At 38.7% G+C, this 21,116-nt stretch overlaps 1 pseudogene; it reads right to left on the bottom strand.

The window, feature by feature from the left end:
* Positions 1–8,775: 8,775 nt before the first annotated feature.
* On the bottom strand, positions 8,776–9,159 carry LOC140523622 (jupiter microtubule associated homolog 1 pseudogene; annotated as a pseudogene).
* Positions 9,160–21,116: the final 11,957 nt, after the last annotated feature.

Consider the following 21,116-nt stretch of genomic DNA (forward strand, 5'->3'; position numbering starts at 1 on the left):
CTACCTGTACTGACACCACATTGACTGTACTACTTGATCAGGAAAATCCTTACTCGGGAGACTGAAATTGGCAGCTGGGCCCCTGCACCATTCCTCTTTCCTGCCATTACCTCAAAAATATGCAACAACTTCTAAATCCCAAGTCTGCCCAAATAGGTCTATGAGCGAAGGAAGCACTGAATCCTCTTCCTGTGTGTAAGCGTAGGTGTTCCTGCAGACCTAAACTTCTTCTCGTATTTGAGAATTCTGGGGTACTGGTTTTCATAGAAACAAACCTATGGAATGTCAGAGCTGGAAGAGACTTCAGCAATAATCTAGCGTAAGGAAGGAGGAGACTTAGGCTCACCGAGGGGGCGTGACTTGTTCCACAAGGTCTCACAGTGAGTTTGTCAGTTTATAAAATTGTTAATGATATGACAGTTAATAAGAAATAATTTTGAAGAATTGTTTTGGGAGTAATTAAATCTTGGTATCAGTAAATGAATATCTAATCCAAAAAGTCAATATTAATACATCTTTTCATTTTAGGAAAGGAGGAAAGAGATGTTAGAAATTTCCTTTTTAACTGAAGAGTTACATGCACTAGTGGGGCAGTTAGGTGGTGCAGTGGATAGAGCAGGATAGAGCAGGTGAGTTCAAATCTCACCTCAGACACTTGACACTCACTAGCTGTGCGACCTTGGCCAAGTCACTTAACCTCAATTGCCTCATCCTGGGTCATCTCCAGTCATCCTGATGAATATCTGCTCACAGGATTCAGATGGCTCTGGAGGAGAAGTGAGGCTGGTGATCTGCACATCCTTCCCTCAGTCAAAACAAAGTCAAGTGCAAGTCATGTCATCATTTCTCTGATGGCATGGTCTTCTTTGGCAGCAAAGGACAAACATACACATGCAAATAATCTCTCTGCCATAGGATCTTCCCTTTACTAGGGCACTGGAGGAAGATAGGTGAGTGGGATAGGTGAATACTTCTTAGTAACATGGCCAGATTAAGCAGGTCTAAGTTTCCTTTTCCCTAAAGTGACATGATTAATAGAAACCCGAAATTTATGAAACCCAAGACCCAAGTGCCACCTCAGCCCACGCAATCCAAAAACGATTATGAATTTTGCTTGAAATCTGTATTGGCTGAACTTCTGTTTCCTTGTTCCGTGTAAGGGGATTAGTTTTCCGTGTTTAGATTGTAAGCCTGACCCCCAGTCAATGGGGGGAAAAGGGTCAGCTGTTGGGGGGGGTGGTTTGGGGGAGTTTCCGTGTTAGAAGTATATAACCACACTTTTGCCTTCTGTAAGCTGCTTCTCCCTGACTGCTGGTCGGATTGGAGTGGCCCTTTCTCTTGAGATTGTAATAAAATTCTTTTCTACTTTCTGCCTTGAATGTCAAGTAAAGTGTTAACTTTAATTTGGGTAAGGGTTTCTGTACCACACATAAGTGAGCATTAAAGTCCATGTGCCTTCCAGAGGTATTGTAACTACTTTATGTACTGAGAAAGTAAAATTGATTCCATTTCTTAATTCTGTTTTTGTAATTCTGTTTGTAGTTGATTTTATTCCATATTTTGTGTAACTACCTAAGACGCTTTCTTTGCCTCTAAATTAAGAAGTTTGTAGGTTCAGCATTCCTCTTTGAGCTAAGTTGGCCCCATAAATCACCTCTACACATTTTCCTGCCCAGGCGCAATTAAGGGAATTCTGTTATCACTGAAGAAGCCTTGTTGAGATGCAAGTGGGCACCAGGAAGTCTGTTATCTTTGCTCCACTAACAAACCCTGCAGGATGCAACTGAGCTGCATAAATCAATCAGGCATTACTGCTAGCCCCACATTTCTGATTTCCAGTCAGTCATAACTTATTGCCCACCTATGAAGTCCTTTTCTTTGGTCTGTGCTTCCCATAAAAACTATAAAAAGTCTAGTTTACCTTTCCTTCTGGTTTTAGCTTTTCTGAGGAACCTAAGATCCTATTTATTGGTAAATTCTGATAAATTGATTGTGCTCAGATCTTTGTGCCTCATTTTACCTTAATTTCAGCTACAACAGTGTAATCACAGTGTATCCCACTAGATCACCCTCCAATCTGAGGCTACTAATCCCAGGTCTCTTACACATGGGAAAATATAGGTTGCCAGCCTAGATTCTTCACATGCTCTGGAAAGCACTGCCAACTTCCCCAGTGCCTGCTTGAGTTCTGCTGAGTTTTATCTAGAGTTTAAAAATAAAAATCATCAGTCTACAAATACTTCATGCATTTCTCAAAAATTGGCTCATGTCTCCATTTCTATTCCCAAATTCTTGTGACCCAAAGAAAAACACACTCAACTAATATCTGAGGGTACACTTATGGAATTAAGTGAGGAGAATATAAAATATCAAAACTCCTGGTTACTTCACATATCCTCTATTTCCTCCTCCCTGTCATCAACTGGATATTGCCTGTGACCTAAGTGAACTTTTAAAAGAGCACATTCTTGGATTTTATTTTCAGAATAAAAGGAAGAAAGGATGAAAATCACCCATCACTTCCGGTCACCATTTCACAATCATGCCACCATATATTCCACTGCCTTCCTTTCTGGTTGTCAGTTATTTTAGTCCTGTTTGACTTTGTGACTGAACTTGGAGTTTTCGTTTTCTTAACAAAAATACTGGAGTGATTTGCCTTACCTTCTCACAGGATGACATTACTTGCCTAGGGTCAAGCAGCTTTGAACTCAGGAAAACAAGTCTATCCACTGTGCTATCTCGCTTACTTCTTCCCTTCTTTTAGCTCTTCTTTATGTGTTGTTTCTCCTCTTTTAGGGAAGAGAATGTCTTGCTTGCTTGTAGTTGTATCCCCAGCACTTAGAAAAGGGTATGGCACATATCGACCACTTGATAAATGATTTGTCTGTCTATCTGTCAATTTATCACTCACTTACCTTAATTCATGTTCCCATAGAGATGGCCCTTATCTCTCAGTTGATCACCAAATGAACATCTACTTTCAATGATCACCAGAGGGTCTTTCTAATTTTTTTCTGTCACCATAACTTTCACCGTATGTTCAGGGTCCCTCCAAACTCACCTGATAAACAATCTCTCCATGATGCATCTCTCAGGCATGTCGTGTGTATTTTCTTTGGCTCATTTTGTTCTGCGTCTTCTAGTGTATTCCTGCTTCTGGCTTCTATTGGAGAAAGTTGTGGAAGAAGGAACACAACAATAGAGAATTTAAGATGGATTAGAAGGAAAAGGAAATCGCTTAGGTGACTTGGAAGGGTTTGGATTAGTGAATTAAGTTAGAGGTTGAATTTGAAGAGGAGAAAAATTCAAACACATTGAAGAAAATTTGAAAAACAATCTCCACATCCAGAGAGTGGTCCAGATTCCCCTTCTAGGTTGAAAGATAATTAGCTTTAAAGGTAATTAATGAGGATATAAAAGGATTAAGGAGGATTAGTGATTGAGCTTAAAGAGGTAAATTCAAAAAGGAAAGGAGAAGGACCTTGGTCAAGCAAGGTAAGTGAGAAAAGGTAAGTAAGTAAGAAGTAAAATCAGTTTAATAAAGTAGTTTGGTGAGTGTGTTAAATTGTTGAAACAGGAAGTTGACGAAAAACTGAAGAGGAGGTGGATGTGGTGGTGGAATTGTTGAGACTAAGAAAATGAAGTTGATCCAGGTGTGATGGTATATAACTGTAATTGCGGCTACTGGGAAAGCTGAGTGAAGGTGATAAATCACTTCAGCTCAGGAACTGTAAGCTGAAGTGGGGCTAGAGTCAATGGGGTATCCACATGAAGTCCAGCAATAATATGATTAGCCCCTTGAGAGGGCAAACTGATCCAGGTCTTTAATGGAACAGATCAAAACTTATGAGGGATCAGACCTGTAGGTGTCTACTATATTTCCAACTGTGGCAGGTGAAAAATGAAATGAAATAGGGATCAAGGACAGGAATCAGATGTTAGGGGTTAGTCTTTCTTGAAAAAGTTCCTTGATTAAAAAAAAAATAATGGGAGACAGCATAGGGCCTGCAGTCAGGAAACCTAGGTTCAAGTCCAGCCTCAGACACTGTTGAGGTCAGGGAACGATAATGTTGAGATTTGGGGTGCTTGGGACCTCAAAATACCAACACCCCAGGTCCTGCCTGAATGAATTTGACTCAAGCCTTTTAGCCAAAGTAAAATAAAGTTTATTAAAGATCCACCATGTTGGATTGACTCTTAAGGAGCCTTCTTCATTTGTGATGCTTGTATTGACAAGTGGGCCAGATTGACTCTCAGCTAGATTGAATCTAAACATTTATGGAGGCAAGAAGGATCTTACATACAGAAAGACTGTGGGAGGGATCTGCGGGTGATCTATTAGTCTGGGGTGATAGGAGGGACTTAGGGGAGGATCTTGTTGGGACTGAGGTATCTAGAGGTCAGAACCAAGAGAGTGTGGGATTTTGATGTGTTAAAGGGGGGGAAACTGCTGGAGGCAATTGGGAAGCCACAGACAGTGGAAGGTGGTAGAATCAAGGAAGGGAAGCAGTCAGAGACAATTGGACAAAGCCATAATGAAAGGGTTATAGCCTCAGGTGAATGCCAGATCAAATGGGAAGATTTCTGGAGATTTGCAGGGGGTTCCCAGAACCTGTACCCAATTCTTACTAGCTGTGTGATCCTGGGCAAGTCACTTAACCCTATTTGCCTCAGTTCCTCATCTGACCTTGAAGTTACTGACACAGGAGGGGCATTTTGGGTTCACTCAGAGAGCAAAGCAAAATATGCCTCTTATGCCAGAGCACATGAAGCATGGTGGCAGGTTAAGCTCAGAGTGGGCAAAAATGTCTTTCTCCTGATTGGCCAATCCAGGTTTTAGACCTTTCTCAGATGGAAGGCCCCAAATGGTTCATAGATTGAGTGAAATCAGGTTAAGTGAAGACCCCTCAGGCATGAATTCTCCAAAACCCCCACCCTTCCTGCTGAAGCTAAAATAACTAAGTATCCCCCTTAGGCAAATAAAATGCTCCTGGATGAAGGAGAACCACCAAAGTTCCAGTCACGTGACCTAGTGTACTATGCTCCCCTCCCCCCCTTAAGGCTACATCAGCATTCTTCCTTTAAGTTCCGTATTTGGTAATAAAAACCCTCACTGGTGAGCAATGATCCTTTCCGTGTTCTTTGTCTCTGGGGTAGATTCCCGAGCTTAGACTGTACACCTGGATTCCCAGCCAATGGGAAGAGAGGCTAATAGGCTTCCTGTACACCTGGATTCCCAGCCATTGGGAAGAGAGGCTAGTGGGCTTCTGCGTTAGGGACTATATAATATTGTACTCCACTCTTGCTGACACCACCCATGGTCTCAAGGGAAGTGCCCCTTTTCATGAGATTGTAATAAACTCCTTTTTGCCTTCTACCTTGACAAGCCTCTGAGTTTAATTTTAAGTAAGGGTAGCTGTATCCCACACATAGATGAAATACAAAAAGTCTATTTGGCACTCCTGATAAGCATTTTATATTTTGATGGTTTTAAGTCTCCTGAGAAGAGATAGCAATAATTATAAGTTATTATTGCTGCTTTTTAGTTTTTTTCTCTATATGTGAACTTGTCTTTTGTGTTTAGCATTTGTATTAAAGTAATAAATAGTTCTGTACAATCTATATTGTACATTGAATACCTTTCTACGCCCCCTGATTAATAGGTGTTTTAATTAGGGGATGGTTTAAGAATCACTTCAACTCTTCCCCATTATGTCATCATTGGGAGATGGCAATAAACCTCAGGTGATAGGATTAGTCTGCAGAAGAAAGGAGAGTCTAAAATGGTTTGGGTTGAATAGATTTGAATTTGAGTTAATTGGGTGAGGTTACAAAAGTAGACTGTACTAGGATGAATATTCAATTCACTATAGAATTGATTCCCCAGGGGAAGATTGCTGGTTGTTCTTAGTTTGTGAAAACTACCTTGACTTCAGAAAGGTGATGCCAGGACTAGCAAGTGAATTCTATTTAAGTGAGAGAGGGCTGTGCAAAGTCATCAGTCTCACTGTCTCTTTTGGAACCATCTGGGTCCAGTGGTGAGATGTTGATGAGGAAGACTGGAGATGGCTCTGGATGCAGTGGGAGACTTGGCTTTTTTAAGCTAAGGTCTTTAACAGGTCTAGTTTGACTAAGGTTTACACCCATTCTGTGATGGAGGTTGGTAAGAATTGAGGCAAAGGATGGCTTCTTTACCCTAGGCTCCCCCCCCCAAGAAAAAAACAATTTGGGAAGGTAAGACCCTCAGGGCTTCTGAACAACCACAACAGAAAAAACCAGTTGCCATTTATGTAAATAGCACTCTGAGCCATCCAGACCCAAACAATGACCAGGTGGGGTTTGGTCTGGAACTTATTGTTGGCTAATCAAAGAGAGCCAGAGTGATTTGGTTTTAAGGCTTGGTCCGTAAGGAATCTAACCCATAAACTCCTCAAGGGGAGGTAATTACAAAATAAAAACTTGCCTTTTAGACAAATTCCTCTGTAACATAGGTTAAGGGTGAATGTTAGAAGTGAGCCCATCTAACAAGCCCCCAACAGTGAGAAACATGCTCACTTTAAACAAAGAAAAATGCCTGTTGTGAAATCAGGGAAGTCGTTATTAATCTTTGCATTCATTCCCCATGAATGGACAGGCACCCTCCCCAGGAAGGTTACAGGACAAGTACAACACATTCAGAAAGATGGGACTTCTTATACTGTTTTCCAGACTTTGGATCTTCGGTGATAGTTTCCTGGCCATGTGACTTTATGTTCTCCTCTCTGATAGGCCCTTGCTCACATAGCTCCTCAAGCCTTCGAATTAGTTTCTGACCTCTAACCTGTCCATGCTAGGTCATAACCTTTATCACCTAGGACTGGAAAACAGAACTTTCTTGTTTCCCTCGCTGAGGTTAGAAGGCTCTTTGAAATGCTTGTCAGAATATTATGTTCCACGCCCTTCAGTGTTTTAACTAGAAGCTGCTAAATCTTGTGTTATCTTGCCTATAGCTCCACAGTATTTAAATCCCCCGCCCACCCCATCAGGTTGCTTGTATTTTCTCCTTAATCTAGGAGCTTTGAAATTTAGCTGTGATGTTCCTGTGAGCTTTCATCTTGGGATCTCTTCAGGTGGTGATTGGTAGATTTGTTCAATTTCTATTTTACTCTCTAGTTCTAAAACTTCAGGGCAATTTTCCTTAATAATTTCTCCAACACCACCACCTGCCAATTGTAAGGTATAATTGAATTTTGTTTCCACAAGAATTATGTAAAATGATAATTCATACTGATGGCTAATGTCGGAGACAAAAAAAATTGCTTATAGAGAGAGCAGTGGGGAATGTTGGCTGCTTGAAAAACAACATATTTAAAAGGTCTCTTCCTATATGTCAAAGATAACTGCCAGGCCAGACCTAATTCACAAAGGATGGAATAAGGCCATAAACCCACTTTTGTCACTGATATATCTTCAAACTCACAGCTTTTGTCAATTCCCTTAGCAATTGAAAATTCCTCTCCATTTGTCTGCTATCCGCTGCAGACAAAATAGACTAAAACTATAAAAAATAAGGTAAAATATAATCAAGGGGTGGGGTTTAGTGAACCCTGGAGTGCTGACCAATGGGGTTCAAGGCACAAAATTCAAATCTGGATGAATTATAAAAGACTTATGTAACTAGTATGGGGGGAGAGGGGAGGGAGGGGGTTGGGCCGGACTCTGCCTGGAGGTCAAGTTCTCCTTTTTATACATAAAATAAAACTCTCTTTTTCTAAATTCGTTCATGGCCAGATAGAATTCTTGATTATTTCTTACACAATGGATTTGAAGGCACATGATCACTTTGGGATATAGACATAGTAGTATTGCTGGATGAAAGGGTATGCATAGTTTTATAATCCTTTGTGTATAGTTTCAGATTGTTCTCCAGAACCCATAATCTCTATCTCCACAGACCTAGTTTGTTTTTTCTTTTTTTCAAAACTCTCTGTTGCTTACTTTAAACAGCCCAGATTAATGAAATTACAACATATTTTAAAGATGAGACTTTCACTTCATGGTCAAGCACCAGCATGATCATGCACACAGCACTGAGTCATTTTGTAGGGAAAATACCCCTACAGATATTCCTTGATGAATACTCTACTTTCTGTATGATTTATTCCCCTTGCTCTACTGTTTCTGAATCCAGTTAAATTCATTTGGACACTCAACTCCTTCCGTCTTAGACTCAGCTTGTCAGGTATGAGTTTTACACCTGGTTTAATTCCTGTGTTCAAAATCTAAAGACAGTTTCTCTGCTTTCCAGTCAGCAAGGCATGAGGCCCAGGGCTCTTTACAGGTTCATATGGCACAGAAAAGTGTGCATGCTTATGGCAAAGGATATTTACAGGATAAACTAGATTGAAGTCAAAGAGACAGTCTTAGATGAAGACAACTTTGTGTTTTGGGGATCTGAGAAGAACTGTACTTTCAGACTGTTTATGTGGGTTTATTGAGCCTAAACTGATAAATAAGGTTGATCAAGAATGGAGTTTAAAAAAACCACCTGAGTTTTTAGTTCTTGGAAACACATCATTAAACTTCAGTGTTCCCTTATCAATCTACTATAGAGAACACTCATGCCATGGTCTGCAGACCTATACAAATGGGGGATTACTTGTTCTTTAAAAAAAAAAAAAAAGGCAGTAGCACATAAAGTGCTTTTTAAATGAAAGAAATTTTAAAGAGATGTACAGTCAGGCTCAAGTCGTACAGTTCACAAGCATGGAGGAGAGGGAAAAAAAGTCCTTTTCAACCAAGGACTAAGCTGGACTTGCCACCAGGTGGCTTTGTTCTGGATGGTGCTGGTGCTGATGCAGCTGTGCTGGGAACAGATGCAGCAGGTACCAATTTCTCTTCATTTTGTCCCAGGTCAACTTGTAAGTCTACTTCCATATTTTCATGTACATCACCTTCTCCCTTTGGACTTAAAAAATCTCCAGGACCAACTTCAGAAGAGTTTCTTCTTTGGAGTCCAAATGGTTCAGAATTATCCCTACTAGATTGAGCTCCTGCTGACTTGACCCAACAAGGTTGATTTTCTTCAGATGTTCCAAAAATATTAGATGCCATTTTGTTCTTTCTCATTGGTGTTCTATAGGCTCATCAAAACCCAAAGTAAAATTAGACCCACCACCTGGAAGACCTAACACCTGGGAGCTATTCCTGCCATTGGGGTCGATGCCCTTGAAGGTGGTGGTGGTGGTAGTCATGGTGAAACCGGAGCTGGACTGAGGCAGGGGTGGATGGACAGGCGATCAGACAGAGAGTAACACAGCTCTCAGACAAGGTGCAACAGAACACATAGACACACACAAAAAAATCCCCACCCTCTCCTAGATTATTTTTTTAGAACTAAGAGCATCCTGCTAGTTAAGCAAAGTTCATATTTTTTAACCTGTTGTTTTTGATTCACCAGAGGCAACATCTGTTTCAAACCTTTATCTAAGGAAATTCCTCATACCTCCCCTTTAACCTCTTCTAAAGATCATGTGCCCTCAACTCCATTGGCAGATGGTGTTGGAGAAATAACTGTAATTGTGTTCATATAGTTCCTGGGTTTGTCTTGATAGGCAGACTCCCAAGTGTTTTATATTGTCTATAACTATTTTAAATGGTATTTCTCTTTCTATCTCTTGCTGCTGGACTTTATTGGTAATATGTAGAAATGCTGTGGATTTATTTTATATCCAGAAACTTTGCTGAAGTTAATTATTTCCACTAGTTTTTCAGCTGATTCTCTAGAATTCTCTTGGTATGCCATTATGTCATCTGCCAAGAGTGAGAGTTTTGCTTTCTCATTGTCTATTTTTATTCCTTCAATTTCTTTTTCTTCTCTTATTAATTTCTAGTATAATACTGAATAATATTGGTGTTAGTGGGCATCCTTGCTTTATCCCTGAACTTTTTGGGAAGGCTTCTAACTTATCCTCATTATAGATAATGCTTGCTGATGGTTTTAGTAGGAAATATATTTTTAACCAAACAAGAGAGAGGCAATTACAAAAGTTAAAATAGATAACTTTGATTACATCAAACTTTGGTTACAGAAACTGAAAAGCTTCCGCACAAAATTAATGTACCTAGGACAAAAATGGAAGTGGTCAAATAGGGGGAAAAAATCTTTGGATCAAATGTTTTCTAATAAAGGTTTGGTATCCAAGAAATATGGGCAGCTAGGTGGTGCAGTGGATATACCACTGGGCCTGAAATCAGAAAGACTCATCATCATGAGTTCATTTCCAGCCTCAGGCACATACTGGCTGTGTGATCCTGAGCAAGTCACTTAACCTCAGTTTGCCTTAATCCACTGACAAAGGAAATGGTAAACCACTCTAGTATCTTTGCCAAGAAAACCTCAAATGGGGTCGCAAAGAGTTGGACTCAACTGAAACAACTGAACAGCACCCAAGAAATATAAACAATTAATAAATACATATAAAATTAATAGCCATTCCCCATAAATAAGCAGTCAAAGAATACAAACAGTTTTCAAAAGAATTATGAAGTATTCACAATCACATGAAAGAATAGTCTAAATCACTAATAATAATAAAAATGTAAGTTAAAATAACCCTCATTTCACCTCTCACTTTGTAAATTGGAAAAAATGATTAAAAAATGTTAATCATTAATGTTGGAGAAGTTGTGGAATAAGGACACAAATACATTGTGATGAAATTGAAATGGTACAATCATTTTGGAAAACAACTTAGAATTATGTAAATAGTGTGACCAAAATTCCCTTTGAACCAGACGGAGACTCCAGCACCGAGCTTATGCCCCACGGAAGCCATCAATAAGAAGAAAATCCCCATAGACACTAAAATATAACAGCACTTTTTGTTATGCAAAGAATTAGAAACCAAGTAAGTGCCCATAGATTCTGGAATAGCTAAACATGAATGTAATGGAATATTAACTACCACAATGTAAATGGAAAGAACTACACTCAAAAAGTCAGAAGTGAGTGTAATAGAATTGTAAGGAACAAGCAGGGCTCAGATGAAGAGATATGAAAGGACACTCCCAGAACACCCCTTTGTAGAGGTCCACAGGTGTAACATGGCCTGTGTTTCTGGACTTTTTCAATGTATCGATCAGTTGTACTTTTTCCCCTTTAAGAAATGTCATTTGTTATATGGAATGACTCTCTGGGAGGAGGAGGGGGTCTAATATTTAGGATAACTATGACGTAAGAAACAGAAGACAATTGACTAAAATTTACTTTAAAAAATAAGTTCATTGAATTCGATGTTAGGAACTTCTGAAAATGAGTGAATGAATGAAGAAGCGTTTACTAAGCTCTTACTGTATGCCAGGCTCTGTGTTAATTGCTGAGGGTACAGATAAAAGCAGGCAAAACATATCCTGTCCTCAAGGAGCTTAGAGTCATTCTAATAAGAGAAGGCCACACATAAAGGGGAGCTGGAAGGGAGAGGGGAAGCACAGCAATGTGTCTGAAAAGGGTCAGAAAGTGATGCCAAGACCTGGTTCCAGGAAAGATGTAATTTCATTTATCAAAGCCAAGGGGCCTAAGGGCAGGGTGCAGGTACCATTTTGAGAAAGGTTGAGGAAGATGGCCAAAGTGTAGGCAGAATGGTTTGGAAATGGCCAAAAAAGAGTTCAGTCCCTCTCATTGTACATGTGACACCTTTATTTGTTTGTATAGATCAAGCTGTCTCCTTCAAGCATACGAGACTGCTGTCACATAGATTAAAATTTAGTCAAGAAATTTTTGATAGCCTACAATATCTGCCCTCCACATGAATGTTCCCTGGTTGGACCAAGCAAGGTTATTGAGCTTTCAGCAGGCTGCAACACCTGCCATGACCACAAGAGGGTGATTAAAGGTCATACTCCTTCCATTATGGCTCACTGCCCCTGAGTTTTTTTTCTTTCACTCTTTCCTTGAAAGTGGCTCTCCCAGAACTGATGAACTCTGAATTCAGATTAAGACCTTTCTTTCCATTTTAAAATTTTTATTTTTAATGGATTAATACAGAAATGTGGTTTGCATGTTTTCACATGTATAATTGATATATTATTTGCCTTCTCAATGAGTGAGAGAGGGACTGGAGGGAGGGAGAAAATTTGAGACTCAAAATTAATAAGTGAATGTTAAAAAGCACTTTTTTCGTGGTAAATGGCTAAAAATTACAATAAGTTTTCAAACAAAATGGTTGATGGCAATACTGATGAAAATGGTGGAGGGGAGAGTTTGAAAAAAAATAACTTGTTCCTGGAAAAAAAAAAGTAGCTATCTATTTGCATGTACTGTGACTTCCCAAATACAACTAAGGAATGAATAATTAAAATTTTAAAACTATGTAAAGGAATAAAATTCTTTGTCATAAGAAACTGCTCTCAAAGGGGAACAATAAATTGGAAATATGTGTTATAAAAGCACAACAGCAATAAAATCTATTTAAAACTTTAAAATATATAAAAATAATAAATGCAGTTATTTTGGCTCTACTCCCATGTCCTTGGAATCATTTGTTCTCTTAATCTATTTCTCCTCTATAGCCAGTGATTCAGACAAGCAGCACATAGGTCATTATAATTTAATGTGTATGAAATTAAAGTGAAAGATGCTCTTATGCAATGCAGCTCTAAGTCACTCTGGTCAAGACAGACATTCTCATCTTATTCTTTCTCTCCCCTTTTGTCATCTGTTGTATTCTGGGAAATTCCTCAAGAACTTCCACAACACATAGAAATTAGGAGAAGAAGGGACTCTTTTTTTTTTTCTGTTTCTTTAAAAAAAATTTTTTGTTACATTTCAGTTCTAAACTATCTCCTTCCCCATCCTGCACTAGAGAAGGCCACCATTTGACACAGATATACAAATATATATAAAATCATACTATACATACTTCTATTGGTTCTTTCTCTGGAGATGGATAGCATCTTCCTTCATAGGTTCTTAATTTGAGTATTTATATTACTCAGAATAACTTGGTAATTCACATTTATTCTTCAAACAATATTGCTATTCCTGTTTACAATAGTCTCTTGGTCCTGCTCATTTCACTTTTCATTATTTCATGCAATTCTTTCCATTTTTTAAAAATCAACCAGCTCATCATTTCTTATGACACAGTAGTATTCCATCACAATCATATACCACAACTTACTTAGCCATTCCTCAAATAATGGGCATCCCCTCAATTTCCAGTTCTTTGCCACTCCAAAGAAAGCTGCTCTAAATACTTTAGAATGTATAAGTTCTTTTCCTTTATGCCTGATCACCTGAGATAACAGATTTATACAGTTTTATAGCTCTGAGCATAATTCTAGATTGCTCTTCAAAATAGTTGGATCAGTTCAGAGTTCCACCGACAGTGTATTAATGTCCCAGTTTTTCTACATTCTCTCCAACGTTTTTCATGTTCCCTATCATTTTAGCCAATCTGATAGGTATGAGATGATATCTCAAAGTTGTTTTAATTTGCATTTCTCTAATCAATGATTTAGAGCATTTTTCATATGATTATGTATAATTTTGATTTATTCATAGAAAAATTGCCTATTCAAATCCTTTGACGATTTATCAATCGAGGAATGACTCATTCTTATAAATTTGCCAAAGTTCTCTATATGTTTGAGATATAAGACCTTTATCTGAGAAATTGTCTATAATTTTCCCCCCACCCTATTTCCTGCTTTCCTTATAATCCTGGCTATTTGTACAAGACAGAAGGACTCTTGAAGCATTCCTTAAGGACAAAGGAAGGCAGATAATAAAAATGTTGTTGTTCATTTGTTCAGTCATGTCTGATTCTTCATGACCCAATGGGTCCTAGCACACCAGGCACTTCTCTTCTCCAACCATCTCTTGAAATCTGTACAAGTTCATGTTCATTGTTTTCATGATACATCTCATCCTCTCCTGTCCCCTTCTCCTTTTGCCTTCAGTCTTTCCCAACATCAAGGTCTTTTCCAATGAGCCCTGTCTTCCCATTATCAAAATATTTCAGCTTCAGCTTCAGTATTTGACCCTCCAGTGAATAGCCTGAATTAATTTCTTTAAGTATTGAATGATTTGACCTTGCTGTCCAAGGGATTCTCAGAAGTCTTTCTCAGCACTACAATTCAGAAGCATCAATTTCATGGGACTCAGCTTTCCTTATAATCCAACTTTCATTGCTACTGGAAAAACCCTAACTTTGACTATATAGACCTTTGTCAGCAAGGTGATATCTCTGCTTTTTAGTATGCTGTCTAGATTTGCCATAACTTTCCTTCTAAGGAGCAAACATCTTTTAATTTCATGACTGCAATCACCATCTGCAGTGCGCAAGGAAAAAGTGTGTGTGTGTGTGTATGTGTGTGTGTGTGTGTGTGTGTGTGTGTGTGTGTTTGTGTGTGTCTGTGAGCCAACAATATAAAATCTGGCACTGCCTTCATTTCTTCTCCCTCCATTTTCCAGGAAGTAACAGTGCCAGTTACCAAGATCTTAGATTTTTTTGTTTTGTTTTGTTTTTGTTTTTTAATGTTAAACTTCACGCTGCCTTTTACAGTCTCCTCTTTTACTTTCAAGAGGCTTCTTAATTCCTTCACTTTCTGCCATCAGAATGATATCATCTGCATTCCTGAAATTGTTGATATTTTTCCTGGCACCTTTAATTCCAGCTTTTGATTCATCCAGTCTGGCATTTCACGTGATGTGCTCTGCATATAAGTTAAATATATAAGGTTACAATATACTGTCTTGCCATACACCTTTTCTGTTTTTTTTTTGTTTTTTTTTTATTTTTTATTTTTTAATGTTTAACAATCACTGCCATACAATTGAGATTTTATCCCCCCCCACCTATCCCCCCACTCCCCCCCTCCCTCCCCACGACTGCATACAATTCTGTATAGATTCTACATATACTTTCCTATTGAGTATATTTTCACTATAGTCGTGCTATGTAGTCAGACTAAAATAAATGAAAGAAATCGTATAACAAATCAGAACATGATACACAAACACATACACATACACAAACATGATCTGCTACATTTTGTGAGTGACTTCCATATTTCTTTCTCTGAGTGTGGAAGGCATTTTGCCTTGATAACCACCTTTGGGATTTTTTTTTTTTTATAAGAAGTTTTTGCGTTATTACAAAATTCCAAGTCTACCAGAAAAAACTCTCACACACTGTGGTCGTTGCTGTGCACAAAGTTCTCCTGGTTCTGCTCCTTTCACTCAACATCAGGTCATATAAGTCCTTCCAGGCCTCTCTGAAGTCTTCTTGTTCATCATTTCTTATGGCACAATAGTACTCCATTACATTCATATACCATAATTTATTCAGCCATTCCCCAATTGATGGACATCCCCTTGACTTCCAGTTTTTGGCAACTACATAGAGTGCTGCTATAAATATTTTTGTACATGAGGGACCCTTTCCCATTTTTATGATCTCTTGGGGATATAGTCCTAGTAGCGATATTGCTGGGTCAAAGGGTATGCACATTTTTGTAGCCCTTTGGGCATAGTTCCAAATTGCTCTCCAGAATGGTTGGATGCGCTCGCAGCTCCACCAACAATGAATTAGTGTTCCAACTCTCCCACATCCTCTCCAGCATTTATCATTTTCTTGTTCTGTCATGTTTGCCAATCTTATAGGTGTGATGTGGTACCTCAGAGTTGTTTTGATTTGCATCTCTCTAATCAATAGTGATTTAGAGCATTTTTTCATATGATTATAGATAGCTTTAATTTCTTCCTCTGAAAATTGCCATACACCTTTTCTAATCTTAAACCAATCAGTTGTTCCATGTTCATTTCTAACTGTTGCTTCTTGGCCCACATACAGGTTGCTCAGGAAATGAGATGATCTGGTACTCCCATCTCTCTGAGGACTTGCCATGTGTTTTTGTGGTCCATACAGCCAAAGGCTTTAGGGTAGTCAATGAAGCAGAAGTAGATGTTTTTCTGGAATTTCCTTTCTTTCTCCATAATACAGCAAATATTGGCAATTTGGTCTCTAGCTCCTCTGCCTCTTTGAAAACCAGATTGTTTGTCTGGTAATTCTCGGTTCACATATTGCTGCAGCCAACTCACAGACTTAAGCATAACTAGCATGTGAAATGAACGCAACTGTCCTATAATTTGAACATTCCTTGGCATTGCCCCTCTAAAGATTAGGACATAAACTGCTATTTTTCAATCTCAGACCACTGTTGTGTTTTCCAAATTTGCTGGCATGTCGAGTGTAGCACTTTTAACATCATCATCTTTTAGAATTTTAAATAGCTCAGCCAGATTTCTATCACTTCCACTAGCCTTAGTGTTAGCAATGCTTCCTAAAGTTCACTTGACTTTATTCTTAGGATGTCTGGCTCTAGATCAGCAACCACACCATCTTGGTTATTGGGGAGGTTAAGATCTTCCTTGATAATTCTCTTCCGTATTCATGCCATCTCTTCTTAAATCTCTTCTGCTGTTAAATCTCTACCATTTTGGTTTTATATCATGCCTGTTTTTGCATGAAACTGTCCCTTGATATATCTAATTTTCTTGTAAAGATCCCATGTCTTTCCCATTCTGTTGTTTTTTTCTAATTCTTTGCATTGCTCTTTTAAGAAAACCTTATCTCTCTTTGCTATCTCTGGAATTCTGCATTCAGATGAGTATATCTTTCCCTTTCTTCTTTCCCTTTCCTTCTTTCCTTAGGTATTCGTAAAGCCTCATCTGAAAGCCATTTTGCAGTTTTGCTCCTTTTCTTTTGAAAAGTTTTTTTTTTGTTTCTGCCTGCTGTACAATATTGCGAACCTCTGTCCATAGTTCTTCAGACACTCTGTCTACCAAATTTAATCCCTTAAATCTATTCATCATCTCTACTTCACATTCATAAGAGATTTAGATTATTTAGCTCATACCTATATGGCCTGATGGTTTTCCCTACTTCAAGTTAAGTCAGAGTTATGCAATCAATAAGACACTCAAAGTCTGAGCTATAGTCAGCTCCAGATCTTGCTTTAACTAATTGTATAGAGCTTCTCTATTTTTGTCTGCGAAGTATATAATCAGTTTAATTTCTATTTTAACTATGTGGTGACACCCATGTATAGAGCTGTCTTTTGGGTTGTTGGAAAAGAGTACTTGTTATGATCAGGCTGTTATTTTGACAAAACTCCATAATAAAAATAGCTACTATTTAATAGTACTTTAAGATTTGCAAAGATCTTTACAAGCATTACAACATAACAACCCTGAGAGGTTTAACAGATAAGGAAACTGAGGCAGAGAGCAATTAAGTGTCTTCTCCAGGTTCATACACCTCTTATAAATATCTGAGGATAGATCTGAATCCAAGTCTTCTGGACTCCATATTCATCACCGTATTCACCTAAGAGAAACAAAGATTCTTGCCTCCTCACCCATTTTGATCACTAGGTTAGATTTATTATAGCTCAAAGCCTATATCATGCTCTGGGAGACTAATAATCATGTAATGTCCCCCTTGAATTTGAACTTAGCCTGGTGTGGTCTGATAGGAACCTCATAGTCTTGCTGTACTAGTGATATCTTAACTTCATATGGAGGACCCCAAAAGGGGTCATATATTGCAATCATCCTTCCTTTATAGTACTCTCTGTAAGGAATCTCTGATGGCAGAAAATGAAGAGCAATTATGAAACCTCTTGGCAATTGTTCCCATCAGTTCCTGGCAAATAGAGGGAGAAGAAATGGAAGCAGTGTCAGATTTTATATTCTTGGGCTCAAAGATCACTGTAGTGACTGCAGCCATGAAAGTAAAGGACACTTGCCCCTTGGAAGAAAGTTCTGGCAAATCTAGACAGCATGCTAAAAAGCAGAGATATCACTTTACTGACAAAGGTCTGTATAGCCAAAGTTAGGGTTTTTCCAGTAGCAATGAGAGTTGGATTATAAGGAAAGCTGAGCCCCATGAAATTGATGCTTCTGAATTGTGGTACTGGGGAAGACTTCTGAGAGTCCCCTGGACAGCAAGGAGGTCAAATCAGTCAACATATAAATTAATTCAGGCTATTCACTGGAGGGTCAAATATTGAAGCTGAAGATGAGATACTTTGACCACATAATGAGAAGACAGGGTTCATTGGAAAAGACTATGATGTTGGGAAAGACCGAAGGCAAAAGGAGAAGGGGACAGGAGAGGATGAGATGTATCATAGAAACAATGAACATGAACTTGTACAGACTTCAAGAGACGGTTGGAGAAGAGAAGTACCTGGTGTGCTATGGTCCATGGGGTCATGAAAAGTCATACACAACTGAATGACTGAAAAACAGCAACAATTGCAAGGGATGAGCCCAAAGGTGGGCTCTTTATGGTAGAAAAGCCCCAGAATTTATTCTACCATATTGTCCCCCTCTGAATTGCTAAGGCTTCTGGGAAATCCAGAAAGGCAGAAAGACAAGGCAAAATTCTATAAGGAGGAAACTGAAACCTAGACAGGAGAAGTGGGTAAGCTGTATCCAGAACCCAGGTCTTCTGACTCCCAGCCTTGAAGTACTATAAAAACACAAATGTTTATTCTATTAATTCCAACACCCTAATAAACAGAGTTCATAAGATCATAGGATGCCAGACGTAGAGGCAGAAGGGACTTCAGAGTCCATCTAATCCAACCCTTTCATTTTATGAGTGGGGAAGCTGAGGCCAGGGGAAATTAGGTGACTAGCTAAAGATCACATAGCAAATATCAGAGGTTAGATTTGAACTCAGGTCCCCTGATCCCAGAGCAAGTGCTCTTTCTATTTTATATACTACTCTTCCTTTGAGAACAAAAGTGGAATGGGCAACCTTTGTATTTCATGAAATTCCCAACTCTGGAGGTCTTCATAGGGGATAGGATGAGTATTCATCTGTGATGTTATATAGGGATTTAATTCATGCTTCTGTGAAGTGTTAGATTACATGACTTCTTAGGTTCTTTACTATTCTAAGATCTATGACATGACCTTCAATTGATTTTTTTTTTTCCTACCAGTCACTGACCTCAGTGGGATAAGAGCTGGATACTTCTTCACTTATGATCTTATCTTCCTTGTGTGAGAAATGTATGCCCATGTAAGACATTAACGTCTGCAGGAATTATGTAAATGTGGTTTGAGTGTAACATGGAAAGATATGCCTGGAATCTGGCTCACTCCTCTCCTAGGGATACAACCATCTCAGTCACTTAGGCTCTCTTTGTCCCTCCAATGCCTTCCCTAAAACCATTCCTATGCCCGCTGACTGTGTTTTACTCCCTTCCCACTATTCAGTAGAGTTAATCATTGACCAAGGAAGATCAGTATAGTGGTGAAATGGAAAGTGTTAGAACTGAAGATGAAAGACCTTCACTCCAATTCCTGATTTTTAAAATAAAGATATTTTTTACAAAATATTTGTATTACCTGCTTCTCAGGGAAAAAGTGTTTAGTAAGTTTTTAAAGTACTAAAGAAATACTTATATGTATATGTACTAAATATGCTCTAAATCTGTGTACATACCATATAGTTATACACACATATACACACATACATACATTTGTATATTTAACATTATGGCAATTAGGTGGTACAGTGGCTAGAGTACTGGACTGGAGTCAGGAAAGACCTGAGTTTAAATCTGACCTCAGACACTTACTAGCTATGTGTATCACCCAGGCAATATTCACAGCACTTAGGATGACTATGAATATGCTGACATAATTAGGAATCACAAAGTATAACAGACTTTCCACATAGAAGGCAGAAGAACAACATTTATTCAGACACCAGAAAGTTAAATCCCCAAACCAGAAAGCCAAATCTATCTTAATAGCTAAGAAGTCAATACACATTATCATTGCAGGGGACAAAACCATTCCCTGCTCGGACCTTTCCACAAGCAAACACTCAGGAGCAGAGCTGTCAGCTTGCCTGTGCCCTCTCTCTCCCCCTACCGTAACTGCTCTCAATAATTTTCTCTCAGTCCTGTTCCACCCTTCCTATTTCACCCTATTCAGCAAGCCCCTCCCACCACATGTGACTTAGGCTTCCATGTGATTTAAGCAGGTTACATGGGCCTATTAATGAATGAGAATGATCTCATTTAAATTACCATTACACTGTGTGACCCTGGGCAAGTCACTTTACCCGGTTTGCCACAGTTTCCTCATTTGTAAAAAGAAGGAAATGGCAAACCACTTCATTATCTTTGCCAAGAAAACATCAAATGGGATCATGAAGAGTCAGATATGACTGAAAATGACTAAACAATAACATATATGATATATAATATATACATAAATGTGCTTCTATATACATACATGTATGTATATATGTATGTATATTTCAGACATACATATACACACATACATAATAAACGTTTTAAACTACAAGAATGAAAAAGTGAATGCCCCTAGCACTACCACCATGTTAGGTAGCTTCTGGACTCATTTCAATGTTGTTATTTGCTTTACACAGAGAAGGATCTGGGACTGAGAAAATGACAACAATAAGGGATGGACTAAAGAGGTCCACAATCTGGTGGAAGCATTTGTTTGCCTTTTTATGCTCGCCACTCAACTCAGACTTTAAGGAATAAATTGTAACGAGTAGAGAATAAATGGAGACAACAGATGGACTGAAGAGGTCATAAAAGAACAAAAAAGAGTAAGCCTTCTAATATAACAAGCAGATCCCTATGAAGGATTTTTGAAAAAAAAACACAGACAATAATTGAGTGGGATGAGAAATCTTGGAGGGGGTTTCAGTTTTTGTGGGTGGGGGGAGTTGCACATTCTAATGAAATTACAGATCTTTTATAGTATCAAAATAAAGACTACACAGACCGGAGGCAGAGCCAAGATGGTGGAGGACAGACCCAGTTGAACTCTCCTAACATTTTCTTCCAAACAACTTAAAAAAAAAACTCAAATCAAATTTTGGAGCAGAAGAACCAAGAAAAGGTCAGAGTGAGACATTTTTGCAGTCTATGGGAACTTGGGAGGATGCAGGATCAGTCTGTAACACAGGAGAGGGACCCAGCCTGGAGCACAACAGCAGCATAAGTAGTGCTGCAATAATGGTGGCAATGGCAACGGAAGTAACAGCAACTTTGGGATCTGTCAGCCA

The sequence above is a fragment of the Notamacropus eugenii genome, chromosome 2 (assembly GCF_028372415.1).
Source record: "Notamacropus eugenii isolate mMacEug1 chromosome 2, mMacEug1.pri_v2, whole genome shotgun sequence".
Classification (NCBI taxonomy): Eukaryota; Metazoa; Chordata; class Mammalia; order Diprotodontia; family Macropodidae; genus Notamacropus; species Notamacropus eugenii.